General features: G+C 40.9%; 1 long non-coding RNA gene across 5 annotated transcripts in view; it reads left to right on the top strand.

The window, feature by feature from the left end:
- LOC148400486 (uncharacterized) overlaps positions 1–20,674 on the top strand; it is a 205,558-nt gene that overhangs the window by 48,054 nt on the left and 136,830 nt on the right. For all 5 annotated transcript variants that reach the window (XR_015857519.1, XR_015857518.1, XR_015857522.1 and 2 more), the window contains exon 2: positions 17,070–17,168. This is a non-coding gene — a long non-coding RNA (uncharacterized LOC148400486). The remainder of the gene's footprint in view (positions 1–17,069; positions 17,169–20,674) is intronic.

Below are 20,674 nucleotides of genomic sequence, written 5' to 3'. Positions count from 1 at the left end.
TCTTGCATGTCTTTGTCCCCCACTTGTTCCACCTTCTTCCTCTATTTTTGAATAAGATTATCAGTTCTGTCTCCCACTTGTGTTGAATCATTGTAATTCTTTGGTTTTTAATCCCTTTTCTGTCAATGCACTCTTAAATCCTCGGCTACCTCTGTACCATTGCTGTACCCTTGTTGAGTACTGAATCAGCATGAAGCTTCATGAGTGGGGGGGTAGTGGCGGATCAATCAATGTGTTCAATGTTTGTGCGGACGCCAGGACTGAGAGTCACGATGGGTGAATAGATATATGGATTGATGGGTGTCCAGTGATTGATGGCTGTATTGATCTGCCCTTTTTCCTGTGGATTGACAGTATTACTGGGGGTGTAATGGCAACGTGACTCAATATCAGTGGCTTTTAAGTAGTCATGCCAGTGCTCCCCTCCCTACTTTAACATCAGAGTCCTAATATTACTACAATCATTCTTGTTCAATGTAATGTCTTGAGGTAATCACAGCAGTGGGACAGTCAAGTGAAAGTGTTGAACACTGGTTGGTCCGGACAAATTAATTTCTTCATGTTAGATATGGTCGGAAGGTTGATGGATAGATGGCAGTGGGCGAATAAAGGGATGTGCATGGAACATGGTAGGGCAAGTGAGGGGGCTGGAGATAAAAAACACATGCCATGCTACCGCCAGAGCCTCACGTTTCCCTTGGGAGCTCGCCGTGTGTCGGTGAACCCCAGGGGGTGTGCAGGGTGGGCTTCTGGTTGTAGAGGAGAATGCAAAGGGCTTGGCCTTAGGTTGGGCTGGCCTGTGCAACACGCCCTTATTTACTGCCAGAAATGCTAGTGCAGATGGCCATGTGTCAAGGATGGGGGTTACATGCTTGAGGCCAGTGCACCTCAGGGGGAAAGATTTTATTGCAACTAATTCCCAGCAGATCATCAGTGGACATGGCAGGTTAAGGGTACTCTCAATTGTAATGAAATGCCTTGGTGATAAAATTAGTGGCGGCAGTAGCTCATCTGTAAGAAAGAGTCGAATGCATCTTTGCCTCAACTACTGATGAGGTTCCCACCAAATCCCCCCCTTGCGTTTGCGTGTTCCTTCATTGTGTATGTGATCTGGTTTGCTGAGTGATGCGCACCACCTTAGTTCCAGAATTGGCTGCAAATGGCCTCATTTGGCCTTTGCACAAGTAACTGGCACTGTGGCACAAACAACCGACAGAGACAGGGACACACCTTTCCGGTGTATGCTGCTTTTGTCATTGATATTCAGTAGACAAGAGCAAACGTGTCTATGTGACGGCCATGTTGGCTGGGGTGACTTGACAATGATTGGACATATGTGGCAGCCATGCGAGCATGGGCTGAATGTTATATTAGCATCGCCATTTACACGCTGTTCAAAAAGAGCGTGTCAGCGTATCCATGCCTGTTGTTTGCTGGAGCAAGTTGTCATCTTGTAGTACTTGTACACGTCTCTCGAACATGCTATTTTTGGTACAATGTACAGCTGGGGTTTTTGTCAAGGCCTTTTCTATTGAATCTACAGTAATTGTAATGGAGGTGAAAAAAGAAAGCGCACGAAAGTTGCCGTTTGAATGACCAGCTGCATCCCATTATCCCCCTCTCCCCCAAGCACCAGTGAGATGAAGTTGTATCAAGTTGAAAACATTTCATACAGTTCCAAGATTTTTTGTTAGTACACCTACTTCACAGTTCAGAGTTGCAGGCTTTGATTGCATGTTCTCCCCAAGAAACATGCATGGTAGGCCGATTGACCACTCCAACTTGTTCGTAGGTGTAAGTGTGAATGCTTGTTTGTCTTTGTGTGCCCTGCGATTGGCTGGCGACCAGTTCAGGGTGTACCCCGACACTGACGGCTGGGATAGTTTCCTGCATGCCCATGACCCTCGTGAGGATAAAGCAGTTTGGAAGATCAATGAATGAATGAATTAGTCCAATACATTGAGGTTCCACTGAAGCGTATACATTGTAAATGAATCAGTATAATATTGACCTAACAATAAATCTGACTGAAAGCACTGTTGTATGCATGCCAGGACATAATTTTGTTCATTTGTTACAAGTGGTAGGTACAATGTGTTGTCCTTCTGATTAATATTGTATGGAAAACCATAAAAACCAACAACCATTTCCACCATGCGGTAAGATTTATTTAGGATGGATGCACTTCCATTTTCAAATCTTTCAAAGGATATCAAAAGAACAGGTTCTTTTGTTGTTTCACTTTTTCCACCACAGCCTTGCAATCAGTTGATTGGGGTGAAAGAGTCACCCCATCTCATCTGCATACCCGAGGTTAGTTTCCATTCCAAGTCATAGTCGGTACCATGTAGTGGACATGGGCCTAATGACAATTGCAGGAGCAGTGGTACAGCAACTCGAAGAAAAGATTGTGCAACATGCTTTGGCAATGAGTGTTCCATCAGATGGCTGACTCCCAGGGTGGGAGAAGTCTGGACCGAGCCTCCCGAGTGACCTCTGATTGATTAAGAGGCCATTTCTGGCACTTGGCTGGCCTCAGGCACCATTTGTCACCTGACTGCGCTGTCCTGTTGAGAGGCTCCTCTGGTCCTCCAGTCTACATGCAAAGCTTTTCTCTAAATCCCCAACACGGTCAAACCCGCAGAGGCCACCCATGTCAAAAATCTGGCCACTGATTTCTGAAGCTCAGCCTTCTGGATTACTGGAACCCCCAAGCAGTTTGTTTAAATAGCACAATGAGACACTTTCTCCACTGTGCTTTCTTCTGGTCAATCGGTGAATAAAGATAATGATGCTAATGGAGCAATTGTAATGAAATAAAATGTTTACATGCCAACGTTAGGCAATAAAGGCTAACAATGCTGAGACACAATGCTTATGATAATCATTAGGAAATTGAAAGTGGACCTACGCATAGCCTGGCAGAGACGTGGCTGAGTGAAGCTCATAATAACGTCAAATGAAACAGTGTCTAGTTTCTATTTGACAAACTTCTTGCGAGCGTCACAGTAAAGGACACATTGAAAATGGTCCACAATCTCATTGCAAAAGGGTAACTGCACCGAATGACTGTCAAGCTGTCACAGTAACATTTATCCTGCAGATTGTGCATTTGACTGCTTGTCCTGTTTATGAAAATATATTCATCAACAGAGGTCAGTGAAAGGTGACACGTTTCTTTGCTGCCAATGTGATAATCATCCAAGCCATAGTGCTGAGATATAACTATATTTAGTTGTGAAATGAACTGTGCTCTGTTCACGCACATTGCTGTTCACGTCTCCTTTTTTTAATGAAACCGTTTTGCTGATAAGGGGAGGAGAGAATCTACTCAGTCATATGTTTTCCGCACTGAATTTGAGGAAATGACAAAATCTACATTACTTTGATGCAATTCTGCTGACTGTCACGTTTACTCAACGCGATGCATGGAAATGTTCAAAATAAATTGTGCAGTATAGTAATTTTATTTATTGGGGTTTTCTCTGGGAAAATGAGAACGCTAATCTTATTCATAGCTAGTGCTGTGAGTAATTTGCGGCCAGCGATAAGCGACCACATCAACGTGAACTGCTGATGATAAAGTGACACACATGACATTTCCAACTCATTATTTATTGATCCCATTTCATCTGCCGCCTAAATGTTTTAATCTGCCTGGCCATCCTCGAGCACACATGGTAGAAAGAACCAGATATGCTCCATGATGTGAGCTGACTGTTACCCCATCTTATTCATGAAATGGATAACGATGTGCTCGTAATGCAGTGCCATCTTGACCCCATTATAACAATATTCCCACCAATTAAGATCACTTCAGGCCTTGGTTTGAAACTGATATTCACTTTAAGTCCAAGTCAAATGAAAATAAATATTTCTCCTTAATATAACATAAGGTAGACAAGAGTGTTAACAAACCCCTCCTAACTTGAATGAAGAGAAAAAGCACCAAGTGTAGAAAATGAGACTTTAAAATCATAACTAGCCATTGACTCCATTTCTCAAATGCTGTGGGCAAGTCCACTGCACGTGTCAAACCAAACCATAAAGAAACATGGAGGCTGCCTTGTCTAGCTCGTTGTTATGTATACTTACATATCCCTTAATTTTTGAGTCACAAAAATATATCTGCTGAAAGCCTCATGTGGTTGGAGTATAAACCACTGGGTCAACAAGGGGCTTTTCACTCCACAAGAGAAGGTGCAAGTCACAAGCAGGAACGATGGATTTTCGGGATGTAGACATTGTTCGGTGGCTAACTGCATGCTGTAGTTGGATCAAGGGGTCTTACACATCCACCACATATCCATATAACTACTTGGAGCTTTCGATGACTGGAATAGACTGGGTCACGTTGTGACAATGAGGCACTCTATAGTGTGTGTCCACGCCAACAGGAAACGCTCAGTTTGACTTTTTTTTTTAATCCTCTCTCCACTCTTCGGCCTTCCTTTCTGATGTACACGCACTCACAATTGACAACGTACTGCCATTTATATCTAAATAGAAGATATAAATAAAAGAAATATAACAGATGAATTAAATTTCCATTCCTTTCAATGGGAAACATTACTATGATTTATGAACAGTTCAGGTTACAATCGGGCTCAGATCCAATCAAGTTCGTAACTTGAGGTTCCACTGAATTCCACTTATTGTTTCATGAAAACAAATTAAAATTCATTTTACAGGGTTTTAATGTGGGCCTATTCACAGGGCTAACTTCAAATGACAAAGAATTTCCCTGTTTTCCTGAGCCTCTCATTACAGTATCAATCCCATAATATATCTGCTTAAACCATCAGTGTAGCTCCATTAATGAGCGCTTAAGACTGGAGCAGATTATACACGTCACACTGCAAGAGATGAAGCTAATGAGCTGACAGAGTAGTCGACATTTTCAGGAAGGAAGGATATGACTTGGTCGAGGGTGGAGAAGGATATAGGGGGTTAAAGTGTCACCAGGAAAGGAACCGGCCCAAAGGTTGCTCTGTTCACACGCTCTCACGTTTGGTCTATTCCGGTGTGTCATGGCGCTGGCACACACATGGCATGCGCCGACACGAAAACACATGCAAACAGGTGCGGTGTGTGCTGGTGACAGTATGGTGAGCAGCTGTGTGGGTAGGGGCTCGTTTCACAGGGTGGCGGCGTTTGCATTCTCCGACCTTACCAGCGGGCGTAGCATTTGACGCATGCACAAGTACAAAAGTCAGAGGGCAGCTGCACAGTGCCAGTCATTGGGCCCCCCCAACAGGCAACTGCACACACACTCAAAAATCGTACTGTCTCCTAAATGATATTTAATCTTTACAGCGAGCCTGGCCAGTGCAGCTCATTCCAAATCCGAAGGAATTTGTTACTGCTCAGCCCTCGTGCTGACTCCAAATGGTCTCATAGCCTGCCAAGGGTAGCACACTTATACCTCTACTGCTGACCCAAATATTTACCTACCCCCTTCGCCAACCCCAAGCTCCAGTCCAAAAGCTCAGGCACAAAAAAAAAAAAAAAGATCCCACCTCCCATGCAGGCTGCCAGTCCCCAGTTAAGTCCTCCTTGGAGTTGGGAGGCTATCTGGGATTTAAGGCAAAAGCCTTTTATCCAGGGACTTTTGTACAAGCTGGGGCCAGCAAATGTCTCATGTCAGCAAAACACATTAAATGCTACAAATGGCATCTTTTCAGCTCCCCAGGGGTGGCCAACAAACTTTTGTGGAGAAAAAAAACAAACACAAATGTGTAAACACCCATATTGGAGACTTTGTAGTTTGCGCTATTTTATTTGTTCATGAGATTTTTTCTTCAGCTTGTTTGATTAGCCTACATTTTCGAGATGCATTTTGTCATCATCCTTAACTAACCGGAATTCTTGCGTAGTACAAATGTTTTACAACAGTACCACCTAAAAAAATGCATCGCGTTTCATTCCTAAACGTTATACGTATTTGGCAAAATGGTAAGCCACTATTACATTATGCACAGTGTGAAAAAGTAATAAGGATAATGATTCAATTAAAATGTATTGCACTTAACAAAATGCTAAAGTTCTGAATCAAATGCAAATGTGTTGGATTCAAAAGTTCAATATAATAGAACTTTTATCAATTGCATTTGGCAGGATTTTTAACACGCTGCTTTGTGGTGTGTCAAATTCACAATTTACCTTTGTTATATCGGGATTTTTAGCCTCTAGCCCTAAGAAAATTCACTGTTTTCAAGAGTTAGCCCAGGTGTCCTTGCAAATCTAGCTGGGGGAAAGGGTGTGTGTGTGTGTGTGTGTGTGAGTGAGAGAGGAAATGACTGACGTATGCATGTCAGTACAAAGTGCTGGGACGTAAAAGGCAGACCAGGATGCAGGAATTCACTGGACCATCTTTATCACACCCACATCAGTTGCTCATCTGCATGCAGATGCTTTCAACTGCAGAGCAATGTTTCTACACACACCCACATCATCCCTGCTTGCATCAGACACATGATCCCTTGGCACATGATCAGGCTTATCATAGATTTGTATTTGTATTGACGGTTCTTTGTAAATTCAGTTTGCTTTTACCGTAGCTTTGCTATTTTATTTGACTAATTATGCTTAAATTTAGTTTAGGAATGATGTTTTAGTATTTAATTTAGTTTTGTTTAATAAACTCAAGTCAATTACAACTCTTCTGTACTACATCAAAAATGAACTCTGAAAGCTCATATATGATATTGACAAAGACCGTAACGAACCATAAGGATAATTTCACTGTAGTTATAGTTAGTTTTATAAACACAAGATGTAGTTTCAGTTAATTTAAACAAAAGGCGATTTTTATTTTATTCTGTTAACAAAAATGTTTTTTCAATTTTAGTTTTTTGCGGGATTATTTTTTATTAACTATTTTTAACCCACTGCGTTTAGGAATAAGACCGATGCTTATTCCACATGTAAAGCCACAGGCCAGGTACATCTGCTCAATTTTATAAGCCTCAAGTTTGTAATTTTGTGACCGGCATAGTAAATACTGCGTGGTGCATATCTGCACACAGGCGGGCTGGTAATTTGTCAGACAAACCGGCTGATCTGCAAAAGGGAGGGATGAGCCACTGTTGGAGTGGTCATAGCCAAATTTAATCCTGGCCAATCAAAGTGTCTTTTTTTTTATTTCTTTGAAGGTGGCTTTCTAGTCTCTTACTAGGCCAAGTGAAAATTTAGTTCAACTTTCTGCTACCAAATTGCCAATACTGTTGTCAACATACTTTTGGGAGTCAGCATGAGGGTATCTTTTGTTTTCACATAATGCAGCTTTTCTATTGGATCTTTTTGGTGAGTGTAGGTGTTTCTAAAGTTATGGCTAGGAAGTGTATGCCAGCATTTAATAGGTTTAGTTTTCTTCCAGTGCTGGATTTCTGTGACTTCTTTTGTTTGTCCAGCCGGTTGTGAAACACATTCATTATCATAGAAGCCCAGTTGCAGTGAGGGATAGATCCACCCTGTGCCACCTGTCCATTAATAAGGATGCATCTGGAGAGCCAGTATGGGTGAGAGCAGCTGGAGAAGGTAATCCCGTCTCTCCAGGTCAGCCGTCAGACAAGCTCTAGCAGGCCCTACTTACTTTGGCCTAATTAGCACGCACCAACAGGGAAATCTCTCCCTCTTACACCCATTGCACACCTAGTTTTGCAGCCAGACGTCACAGGGTTAATTCTTTCCAGATTTCAAGCTGAACGTTTTGATCAGCTCGAATGTGCTTACGCTGCAGCTTTGGTGTCACACAGTCTCACAAGATAAGGGGAACGATTAGAACTAGATGGCATTAGATTGGATGCAGTGCAGTTTAAGAATGGAAGATTTCTTACGTTTTAACGTTCATGTCAGGTTGGGGTCTAGATAAGCGCTTGTGAAGAGACACTACAGAGTAGCTAGCCTACATCTTAGAAAGGGAAAAGTATCTCGGAAAACTGAGACATGACTCAAATGAGCAAGGACTTGAAGCAAGGGGGTTGATGTCATATGTTTGAAAAATTATCTTTGGATATTCATTACATGTATTCTTGTTTTAGCATGCATGATCATTGGAGTCTGCGTATATACCGTTGTAAAGCTGTCTGAGGGAGAAAATTAATTAATGTTGAATTTAAAAATACCTGACAGCTTCAGTGGAGTTGGATTGGGTCGCAACAGACAAAGTAATAGCATCAAGAGGTGGATTACAAATAATATAGTTGTAGGATGCTTGATGGGACACAATGTCAAAATCAGTGACAATGACAAAAACAAAACAGCAGTGACGCCCCAATTGAAGAGCTTTTTGGATTTTAAGGGTTCATTCTTTTCTTTTCCTTTTTGCGTTGCATGCCAACCGCTCGAGTGAAGCTCGAGTGACGCTCGAGTGAAGCATGGAAAAACATAGCGCAATAGTCAGTGATGCCCTTTCACCTGTTGATTGAACAGCAGAACCAGACAAACAGCTAAAGTATGCCAAATTTCACAGGCAGACATACGTATGCTCGACAAGACTAACCGGCCACGTTGCTTATGTCACAAACTAATTTACAGCACATTTAAAGGCACTCAACTCGGTTCATGTTGGGATATTCAGCTTTTCCCAACGTAATTGCACTTTATAAAACCATGCGATTTTGTACAATACTGTTTATTTAAGGCCTGAACTGGAATAATGGCATTCCAATGCATTTTCATGGTCAAATCAAACTATCTCTGTATTATGATATATATGTGACAGCAAGACCTTTATTTACCAGGCAGACTCATCCATACAAACACAACGCCACACTGGAGACAATCCTGTTGTGGCAGGACATGTGTGCACGCCTGGTGTCTGACCCCTCTCATAGTCCTCCAAAACAAGTCCATTTACCAGCCCCCTCCCACGCAGGCTGCTCTTCAAGTGTGTCTCCCCAAAAAAGGGAAGGGGGGGGGGGGGGGGCAGTGTATCAGGTGACCTTAAAAAGAAAAAAAAAAACAGTTGTCGGGACTGCTGAAAATGGAGCGTGACTTTATTCAGTCTAAATTGTATCCTGGTGAAAATAGTGTGGCCTCTCAATGCGCTCTCTACTTTGAAGTGGCCATTTGTGTTTTGCTCAGAGAGCTAATTTAACGGAACTCTATTAAGGGCTATGGTTTTAATAGGATTGATTTTGTGTGTGTGTGTTTGTGTGTGTGTGTGTGTGTGTGTTTCCCCACTGAATATGAATATTCCAATATATTTATGTCCTCTAACTGTCAGTGAATAGATAATAACATTCTAAGTGCCCCACAGGTTGGTAGTTTTCGTTCTGGTTAGGGCAACATCACCCAACTCGGTCTCCTGTTTCTAGGTTAAGTTTAGCTTCACACACACATTAATGCATCAGACACACGTGTACATACACACACAGCTGGTAGGGATTAGAAGAAAGGAAGCAGAGCGAACACACTGGGTTTCAGAGTCAAAACAGCACAGTTGGACTTGACCTATGACCTGCATGGATAACATCAGTATACACACTCGGAGATGTTTGCCCAAAAGACCAAAGAGAGAAACTTTAGCTTTGATAACATTCTCTCATCGCCTTCTGAAGTTTTTTTTTTTCTCGACTTTCCAGCAAAGTATTAAGCTGTATGATAATTAATAGCTTCCACCAAAAACCCTTTCTCTGCAATTTTCCTGCAGGATGGAGTGCTGAAGTGGCTCGGCGCTTTGGTTCTGTCCTACCTGGGGCTATAGACAAGTGCGATCTTGCATGTTAACTAAAGTTTCACCCCCTGCTGAGCTCCTATTCTGTGCCAATTCCTCGAGATTAATGAATTTTTCACTTGCACTTCACGTTTATGCCTCATCCACTCTCTCCATCACTTCTTCACGTATCATTTCCCCCTCATCTTTGTTTAGTAAGGTGATAAAATTGGAAACATTGTTTCAGACTAAGACAAATCACTTATGGCCATCATGTATTTTATATATGTGTGTGCATCTGAAAGAGACACGTTTAAGTGTGTGTCTGTTAATTCTGTCTCCATCCTGCTGCTATTGTGGAATAAGTAGGGTCATTTAGCTGCAGCCTCAGATACCAGCAGGTGATAAGTCACACCAATGAGCCTTGCACTTGGAAATTATGCTTTTTTTCCCCCTCACAGTTCTCTGCTTCTATTTTAATATCTCTGTACTCGTCCAAAGTTTTATGCTATTTGAAATTCAGCTAATTACTTCAGTGGTTGCTCAGTAGACAGAAACTGTCAAAGTCTTATTAGCGGATATGCATACTAACAAATTAATTCATTTATTGAGCACTGAGAATGACAACCAACAGATGTGCAGTTGATTTAGTTGTAGCATTTGTCAGAAGAAGAACCATGTGATTAACGCACAGGCTAATAAAGTTGCAGTGTTAGTACAGTGCTACCTTGACCTACAAGTTTAATTTGCTCTGTGACCAAGTTCATAACTCATAATTTACTTGCATGCTGAATCTGCTCATATTTCACAACAATAAACTGCAGATGCTTTATTACGTTGTTTACATGCGACGTGTGTACGTAAATGTGAAGCAGCTCTGCCGGGCCTCGAGTGCATCTGTCCCTCTGTTTGTCTGGTTTGTTTACAGAGTTGTTATTGCTTCATTAAGTGTTAAAATACATATAAGGATTATCTAAAAATAAACATTAGATTTTTGCGCGAAAACATACTTTCTCTGGGTTTTAATGCAGAAACAATGTAGATAAGTCAAAGCTACGGTAACAAAAAAATGTTTAGGCCTTCAGGTGGCTCATAATTTCAAAAAAGACATCTTTTGCCCGTCAGGGTTCACTACAGAAAATCACTCACATGATATGTTGGGAACAGTTTCTATGCCGTGTGTCTGTTTTCTGTGGTTGGAATGTTGCATGAAATTTATTTTCAACGTCAGGGTATAATTCCTAGAATGGTGATCAGCTCCTGCCTGCTCAAATCCAATCTTCAACCTTATCTGCTGGGTCAAAATAATAAACTCAACATTGGGTAGTAGTAACCCGTTCTGCTCAAAATCTAGAGTCATCCAGAAAGGAAAACAAACCAGCATTTTTAATGTATTTTCCCTGTAGTTAAGGAAGGTAATCTAGTCAATCTAGTCCCCTCCCCAGCATCAGACCAAATCGTTAAAACCATGGCTGCATTGAAATAGTGCAACAGTGATCCTCAAAAAAATTCTTGTAATTTATTGGCAAGAACAGGCCAAGGCCGGCATCAAATGCCCTGAGCTGTCTTGTTTCTTAACAAGTTAAATGTTGCTGACTTTGCATTTTCTAGCAGCAGTAGCGTTGACCTTGATACAAAGAGAACTGAATGGAAGCCGGTCCTTGAGTTTACAGCGGGGTAGTGCGTGACAAGAGAATTTAACGTGGGACGAAAAGAGCCCAAAGTGAGCACAGCCGTCAACGAGAGGTTTGCAGGGTTAATCATCCAAATTTGTCTCAAGATGTAAGGCTATAATTTGCTCATTTTTGACATGGGAATGCCAAATATGCCTTTCAAGAAATGCACAGTCGCCAAAAGTCGCAAGTTGTGCCTCATAATAGATTTATAACATTTGAAAATTGTCTTTTAATTTCAAAGAGTTTCCAAATAATAAGATGGGGGGTTATTCTAGCTGCAGGATGTGTTTTTTCCTCGGGGCATGCTGTACAGTAGTTGGTGTGTTATGCTTCCAAATTGGCAGAGCTTTCTACGGTTTAAATTGAAGAAGTCCATTTTATGAGAACGCTTGCCAACTTTTATTTCAGGATATGTGATCTTGAGGTCAGGGTTTTGGAGAAATAAATAGTGTGTGCTTCAAAATACCCATATTTTATCTTGGCAAGCGTTGCCAAAAGAGGGGCTCTTCAACTTGTCTCCGAGCACTCCCACAAAGACTTGTGGGCCACTGATCGCATCACACGGGTGCAAGTTGCTGGCTTACGTGAGCATGAAGTCATCAACAAATCTATAATTGCTGCTTTCTCTTGCGTGTCTCTTTTTTTTTGTCTTTCCTCTGTTTCGTCTGCCAGTCTGAGCCTGCCTGTACATGCACGGCTGTGACTGATGCGGAGCCAAACTGCTTCGCGGTGACGAAGACACATGTACAGTACGAGACAAACACGCTAATGAGTAACCTGGGTGTGTGTATGCCAATATTCTGACCATATACTTGTGAATCTTGCCTGAGGGGGTCTGGGCTGTGGTTTGAGGCTTTTGAACACAAGGAGTGATTAGACGCTAGGCTGTGTGTCACTTGCGTGAGTAATCTTAGACAACTGAAGACAGAATGAATGCTCCAGGGTCGCTGGAGTTCCCCTAAATCATGTGGAAGCTGTGTTTTAGATGAAACACCTGTCAGTTTACAGTATGGACATAAAGCTTTATACTTGTTTACGAGGCGTGTCTTAATATAGGCTCTTTCGCCAACAAGTACAGTCCAGTCTGGATTGTTGTGTTCTGTTTTTGAAGGTTATTTCTGCATCAAAGACTTCTCTTTGCCTTGTTGTTCTCCTAGGGATAAAATATGAAGCAAGGGGTTGATTTCGGAAAATTTTAAGAACACGTGGAGGATTTTATTTGCACAAGTCCTGAAACTATGTCCCACGTTGGTATACAGAAACGAGCAGACTGATACAAATGTGATCTGCACACCTATTTGAGAGCAGTTTGTTTTGAATTGTAAGACAGAGGTAGACGTAGATGATGTCGTTTTGGTTGCAGCTGCATTTCGGCATATACCGAAAACCTCATCTTGATGTCTGAACTTTTGGCTTTGTATTTTCTAAACGTCTGGCTTGTGTGTCCAACAGTTTATGGCAATAGCAGGGATTTACCATTAAGCGAGCTATGACAAAGGTAACTTATCTTAGTGATGAGCATTTATTATTATAGATATATATTTACCTGCTTGTATATTACAGTACTTAGCTTGAGATGCTCATCATTATAACTCCTCAACAGCAACACAGAAATGTACTTTTTTATAATGGAGCATTTTGTTTACATGCAATTCCTTTGAAAGTGATGAGTCCCTCAACATATCAGTGGACTGCAGTCGAGTTCCACCTTTCTAATAGGGACAAGTTTTAAGTCTGAAGATAAGATGCTGAATCAAATCCTGAGCCATGTTTCCCATGAGTGAGCTATTTAATGTGATTGAACATAACTATTTTCAACAGTAAACAAGGGATTATCCTACTACACTCCCATGTTTTAAAGTGCCAGGATAGTGTGGCACCAACGGTTATTTTTAGTTCATGTCACATCTTTGACAAATAAAACAGTGCATCTTGCACTGAACAGAACTGGCTTAGGAGGATAAAAGCCGGCATTGCTGCCTGAGCATGTCAAAGCTTCAGGTTGCAACACACACCTGGCTCAGCTGAGTCAGGGCTCGAGCAAGGGAGTCGTGTTTGGGTTGAACTCAAAACTATTTTTCTCCTCCTTATTTACTCTGTGTTTCTTCAGAAGGCCTCCCCTTCTTGCTAAATCGTCAGTGCCACTCCTCTGGTTGTACGGTGCTTTCTGTTCTGTGTTTATATCGCAACGACATGTCAAGTTGTGCTCACAGTTTGTGGAGGTTAATGAGGGGGTGCGGAAGAGGGAAGAAAAATAGCATTCTATAAAATTGTACTTAGAGTAATAGCATAATTGAAGTGAAAATAAAAAAAATGGTTTGGGCATCATGATTCATCTTTATTCCAACTCATTTTCTTGTGGCACTCCTTTTGGTGGACCTGGCTTGACCACCAGGAGGTAGTACGTTTTAGTCACGGAGACACAAAGGAAAAACAGACTTTTTTTTCAGGTATTACTTTAATTGACTTAAGATGCAATATTACTGTAAAATTTTCAGAGGATAAAGAATATATGAGGTGTGAGTATTGTTGGATTGTTTGTCTACCTGTGTTGCTCCACCATTTGTGTTGAAATATTGGTTGCTTCTACAAGCTTGACTATTGACGCTAAATGTGTAATTAGCATTGGAAAGGAATTTTAGAATATGTGTTAACTTTAAGCTGGCTTTTTAAAAAACACACGTCATTGATTATCTTTATTTTGTTTATTTTGACAGTAAATGTTTAAAGGGGTTAAAGCATCTTTTCCAAACTGCTTGTTATTGTAAAGTGAGTTGATTTGAGTTGACTACCACCATACAAAACTTGCAAGTAGGATCACTCTTCTCAAGGTACCAATGTTTAATAACGTGTGACATTGCAGTTTACAGTGCCATGAAAAATTAGCTGTGTCATGTTCGGAATTAAAACCTAAAAAGCATCACTGTTTTCCTTCTTGTTCTCCTGAAAGGTTAATCATATCGGGATTCCCTTTTTTGTAACCTAACCTCTTCCCATCGAGAATCATTTAGACCGTGTTTTGTTTCCTCTCTTTTTTGCCATCGCTGCGTGTGATGTCGGAAATGTAGGAGATGTTTGTCTTTTCACCCGGGTTCCCTTGTCTTTTGTGTGTCTCTCTTGTCTCAAACAGCATGTCAGCTAGGCAGGGCGGCTCTGGAAGGATGTGTGTGTGAGAAAAAGAGCGTGTGCACTGAATGCAATGTTTCAGAAAAAATGGTACGCCTGCCTACATGCACACACACACACGCACATACACATGCACGTACACACACACGCCTTTGGCCTAATGGGAGCTGACACTCTGACAGGCTCTCTGAGCTCTTTATCTGGGCCTCCTGCCTTGGATTGTTGTGCGTAGCCTTGTGTAGTTGTGTGTAGCGGTTTGTGTGCGTGTGACCCCAGCGGGGGTAGTCGCTAGGCCCCTTGAGAGTTTTTTAACCCCCAGCCAGAGTCAGCCTCATTTACATTGAAATGGAAGAGTGGCAGGGCCTCTTTATGGACTGTTTGCGTTTGCTCTATAGAAAAGTCTCAACCCCACCCTGCTCACATGCGCGCGCACACATGCACGCTAGATACATGGGAATGCCCGGCTGCAGCTCACATTTTGCCAAATGGTTTGGCGGTTGTGCCCTCTTTATGACTATATGAGTGTGTGCGTGCATGTGTATGTGGGAGTTGCATGAGTTATGGGAGAGAGGGTCAAAGAGGTCTGCTGGATCAGGTCTGTGTTACAGAGGCCACAAGGCTGCTAAGTGTTTTTCCAACTCACGCTCTCTCACCACTCTTCTACCTTCCTAATGACTGTGGGCCAAGTGCTGATGTGGAGTCTCCCGGGCTCCCCCTCAGCTCGCAGGTTCCACGCACTAGATAAATGCCACCAGAGACATATAGATTGTTGGATCGGAACTCTCTCCTTCAAGAACTTCATCGTACTCCAGAGGGGAAGTTCTAAATCTGGCCCCAGATCAGTGAACAGACAGAAAGGCCTCCTAAAGTTAGTGTAGGCTGCCAGAAACCACACATCTAATTATAGCATGCAGGAAGCGAGTGGGAAGGAACCCTAAGCCCATACAATTATGTTTCTGTCAGGGAAAGACCGGAGCATAGTATGTGAGCACCAGTCTTCTTCCTTCTCTCATCTAGTTCACTGCCATAAAGAAAAACAAATGTGGCCTCTTGTCCAAGGTTAACGTACGACGGTATTTCTCCACTCTCTTGGCTTATCTCTCTATAACGGCCCTCCATAAAGAGGAGAGCGGGGTGTGGCTCCTTAGAGTTAAGTGCACGTACAGTAAATAAAGTCGATATTGCCGTATTTCTACTCTGTTCAGGAATTTCTTCTTGATAGAGTTGCATTTAAGCTTTTCTGTGCACAAAAAGGGAATGTGTGTTTATTCAAGAACACAGTGGATTGCAGTTAAATCTGTATTAAGTCAATATAAGGAGACAGTGATGTGTTTACCATGTGAAAAGAAGAAACCAACTAAGCACCCTCACACACAACTGAAAGTTCTTCAAAACATTTAATCTTTGTAGAAAAGACATTCAGTGAGGTGCACTATGTAAAAGAAATCTTCACTTTTGCCTTTGTGGTCTCTGCCATTGATTTTCTTAGGATGTAGTATTCACCAGTGAAGTGGTTGAGTAGTAGTGGAGGTGGGATGGGGGTGGGGCATCTTGAAAACTTTCTCTTTTGCCAAGATTTGTCAGCCAGGAATTCAATGGCAGCCACATTGTACATCGGTGGAGCTACAATATGTCTTGCAAAGGAATGCACGTGTGGTTTGGTTAAATTTGTGTTTTGGAATACAGCTATCACCTTTAACTAAAGTATGACATGTTAGCTTCATACCACTTCCTTTTCCGGTTGTGGATGAGTCATTTTGTGCATGTGGGTTCAGTCGCCACAATTTGGGTTACTTTTCCTCCCTTTGATTGAATCCAGATGGTTATTTTTAGTGGAATTGTTGCATTTATGAAGGAAATGTTTCTTTATATTAGATGACTTTGTTTTTGTGATCATAATGCATTATAGAAATTTAAGTTGCATTTTTACCCATAAAGGTAAAACTAACACTAATTAAGATACATGGCCGTATTGTGGCTGACATTATGGCACACATAATTTGCAAGTGTCAAAGTGTCTCTCGTTCACCTCAGATCTTCTTGATGTCTCATTTCCACAATCTTTGTAAGCAAAAGCATGCCGCCATCTTTGCATGACTCAAGTAGTCTTCACACAGGGACACACACTGGTATACTATTTCCAAACAGAGTCCTCTGAACTGTGACCAATAAACCCACCAGTGTCCAAGCAAAAGGACTTTCATGTTTGGCCAAGTGGTCTACCGCTACTTTTCCCTTCAGGATATGGACAGGACACACATTCAGGGTCGGCTTACCAGCCATAAAAACAGTCGCATGTCCACAAAGCAAAACCAACACAAGCTGTTGTTGACTTGTTTTGAGGTGACGGGTTTCATGCTGTTTTACGTCTTGACAACCTGGTTGGAGTTGTGTGGTTTTTTTTGTCTTCATTTGGGGAGTACAAGTGGCTCATCACATGGTTTTTCAAAATGAAATGCTAAAAACAGTCTGTCAAAACAAAGGATATTTTTTCTGGATCGTTCGAAAAATTCTGCAATCTGTATGTGAAACCAAACCAAGCAGTAGCAATATTGTGTTTGTGGAATATGAATTAAACAGAAAACTCAACCTGTTTTATCTCATCACAGGGGGCTGCCTTTTCGCTTGACTTGCTGTCAACTGAAAATGACATCACCGTGTCAAAGAGCTCAGCTTGCGAACGTCACATGATCAGACCCAGAAAACAGGTGAGCTATCTCCTGGAAGTTTCACACAAGATAAATAAAGTATACACTGAGTTTGCGCCCACCCAAAATATGATCAAGTTCCGGTGCACCACTGCTTAGATCTATTAGACGTTGTCTTTGCTCACATATTCTCAAGTGGATTCGAGTAGGCTAAAAACAACAATTTCCATACAAGATATCCCTAATTTCTGATTCAAATGAATGAAATCTTTTCAGGTGAGTCTTCACACAATATCAATATTATCAATGGGTACAGCTTTGTGTAAAACAGATCCCATAATGCAATAAAATATTTCACTAGTGAAACTTGTACAAATCATCTGTCTCGCTAAATTTTAAATGTGACGAATGCAGCTTTTGTTGTTATCTGTATTTAGTATGTAAAACTACCATCTGGTTTCATGTTGGATTGATGATGGAACTGTCCCATTTGCAGTGTAGTTTACCTCTGTGTTATATTTACTACATTGAGTCATTATCACTTTTGACTCAGTCTTGTTTAAAAAAAACACAAACTTTTTAACACGAGTCACTAATCATTTTCATTCTGTTTCCTCCCGTGAGGTTAAATGTCTCACATAACACTGAATTATTACTATAACCATGACAACCGCAGTCGCATACCATCCAATAATAACAAAATCCAAGCCGCCATGTTTTCCCAGCCCTAAAGCCTGGTGTTCTGTTCCTTACCAGACCTCAACGGTCATGGTGATCCATCAGAAAACATAATTCTTCCTGCAAACATTTTTGTTTGTCACTTTGCAAAGAGGAGGACTTCCTGAACCAAATGAAACATGTTGTTCGCTCCAGTTTAATATTTCAAAGTGAAGTAGTTGGAAAGTAGAATACATTTTGAGAGCAAATGCAGTGGTCAATTTCCTTTCATCATCACAAGCACTACAATGTTCCAGCATAACACAAATAACATTATTTCTTATCAGCAGCATCTCTGGCAGCCATCAACAAGTACGTTTAGCCATGGGAAGCAAACAGACAAATGACAAAAAAACTGTTTTTATATTCTTTTGCGGCCATACATCACTGCTTATCTCAAGCTCTGTTTAACCTCTTTGACTAACTACTACAAAACCACGGCACGCTGTGGTCAAACCACTTAACCACAATGACCTCAGCTGGAAGACAGGCGATCCCCTGCTGCTTTTGAAGGTGGATTTGTATTGAATCCACAAACTACTCAAGATTTGTTATAGCCAATGCTAAAGTGATGATAGTAAAGTCAACTTTGTGATTTTTTTTTTTTCTTAAATCAGTCGTCGACCTGCTGCCCGCACCTCAAAACACAAACTCGCTCAGTCGCTCCATCTATTAAGTCACTTTATCTAATCACATTCAGATTCTTTCACCTTCTATGTCAGAATTTTTAAAATGAACACCAATTTACAGTCACAACTCTCTGCAGTATATATTAACACGATATAATCTTGCAAAAAAATTGCTGGTCAGGTTAAATCCTTCCATAAGGAATAGCTTGAACAAGTGCAGAAAATGTGAAATGTTAGTAAATATTCACTTTAATGTTATACTGAAAATAATCCAAAACAAAGGATAACATGCAAAAAGGTAACCACACAAAAGTAATATTTTCTTACAGGCATAAATAATACAGAATAAAGATGGCGAATGACACAATATGAAATAATTATTGGAATAATTATATGAAATAATTATTGAAAGTTATCGTATTATATCAAGAATATACAGAATCCTGCCCAAAAAAATTATCCTTGTGGCCTGACAGGTAATGTAGGGTCATGCAACTGTGATGTAGATAAAAAAAAAAAAAGGGAGTCAGATGCAACTCAAAGTTTGCATTTTGAGTCTAAAATATATTCTATAAAAATAAATCGTATAAAAAGTGAACTAAACAATACTAAATTATGCAATGTAAATGGCAGCATGGCGCATACATGTGTACAATAGGAGCAGAGTCATGAATATTGAATGGCCATAGTGGCTTGCAGAATTCAGCCACTTCGAGTCTGTTAGTTGTGGGCCTGATGGATCGGAAGCACCTGCCAGTGGGCAGCAGGTCAAAGAGCTGGTGGCTCGAGGGGCTTGAATCACTTGTGGTTGCCTCAGCTCCTCTATGAGATGAGATGTCCTTCAGGGAGGGGCGGGGCAGCCTATGTCCCTCAGTCTTGACATAGGTAGCTAGAGTGCCCAAAATATGTATTATTTATTTAAAGTAATTCCACTCAAAAGAGATCCTTTATATAGTTCTGGCAACTTCGTTTTTTATCTTCATTTTGAGAGTTTGGGTCAAAATAAGACGCTAAAATAACGTGATTGCAAAAGTGTGCACACTATTTTATAACTGGGACATGGCTGTGTTCAGGATTACCCAATCACATTCAAACTCATGTTCTGGCTCTTCTTGGAGGCCTTTTCTGGCCTTTTCTTGGTTTTGAACAGACGCCTAAAGGTTTCATGCTAACACTGATTGCTATAAAACAACCTCAAACCTACTCCTTCCAAGATTCTTCACTGTTGATTTGGTGATCTTTTGGTGATTAGCAGCAATTTGTTTACTTCAACTTGGAATTATGGCCAAAAGATTGGTTTCATTGCACCATAACAAAATCTCAGAGTTGCGCATGAAAAAAATGTACATATGATGGTCTGAGAAACCCAAGAATAAACATTTTAGCCATAATTCCATAAATAATGTTTGGCGCAAACACATCATTGTTCATTGACTGCCCCGCCCCGGAAAAAAAAAAAATCGATGGAACTTTTCATCACACCTGTGTGCTGTTGGCAACTTGCATTCCTTTAAATAGTGATGTTCAAACAATCTCATTGTAATAGACAAGAAATATGCCTTTGTAAAGACAATCATGTCCAGTTTTGTGAGACAAATACAGTTGAAGCATATCTAATACAGGGCCAAGTTTGTGTAGAAGGTTGAGATCCATCTTTTTTCAGGTTTATGTGACTCCAGTCTTTACAAGCCACTCTCTATAATCACACTGCTCAAGTGAATATTTTGTTAGTCCACAATAACTCATGAATGGGTTCATAATGTCAAATCTCTCAACCCGCTTATCTTAGTGCCCATCCTCCTGATTGTTTGACACTGACATAATCATTAATTATATTGATAAGGGCCTACAAGCACCAATATCATACATTTTCATTATTGTTGATTTTTGCTCAGCTCCATTTGTTTTTTTTTTAAATTAAACAAAGCAATTGATCTTAACTTTGCATTTAACATGTTATGAAAGCCCTGTTTATAACTAAACATGTCACACATATTAATTAAATAGCACATCTAATAAGTACACGTGAAATACAACAAAGAGAAACAGCCATGTTTGTTGTTTTGAGGGCATATGCCAACCGCCTTAGCAATGAATGTTTTTATAGTAGCTTGAGGCATTTAAAGCCTTATCCTTTCTCGAACAGGAAATACACAAATTCAGGTATTTTAATGATGAAATCTGGGACATTACTGGATTGAAACCACTGTGCGTCACTTG

Source organism: Syngnathus floridae, chromosome 3 (assembly GCF_059516105.1).
Source record: "Syngnathus floridae isolate MCC-2025c chromosome 3, RoL_Sflo_1.0, whole genome shotgun sequence".
In the NCBI taxonomy this organism is placed as follows: domain Eukaryota; kingdom Metazoa; phylum Chordata; class Actinopteri; order Syngnathiformes; family Syngnathidae; genus Syngnathus; species Syngnathus floridae.
The sequence above is the reverse complement of the archived record's forward strand: the minus strand, read 5'-3'. Positions and strand labels throughout refer to the sequence as shown.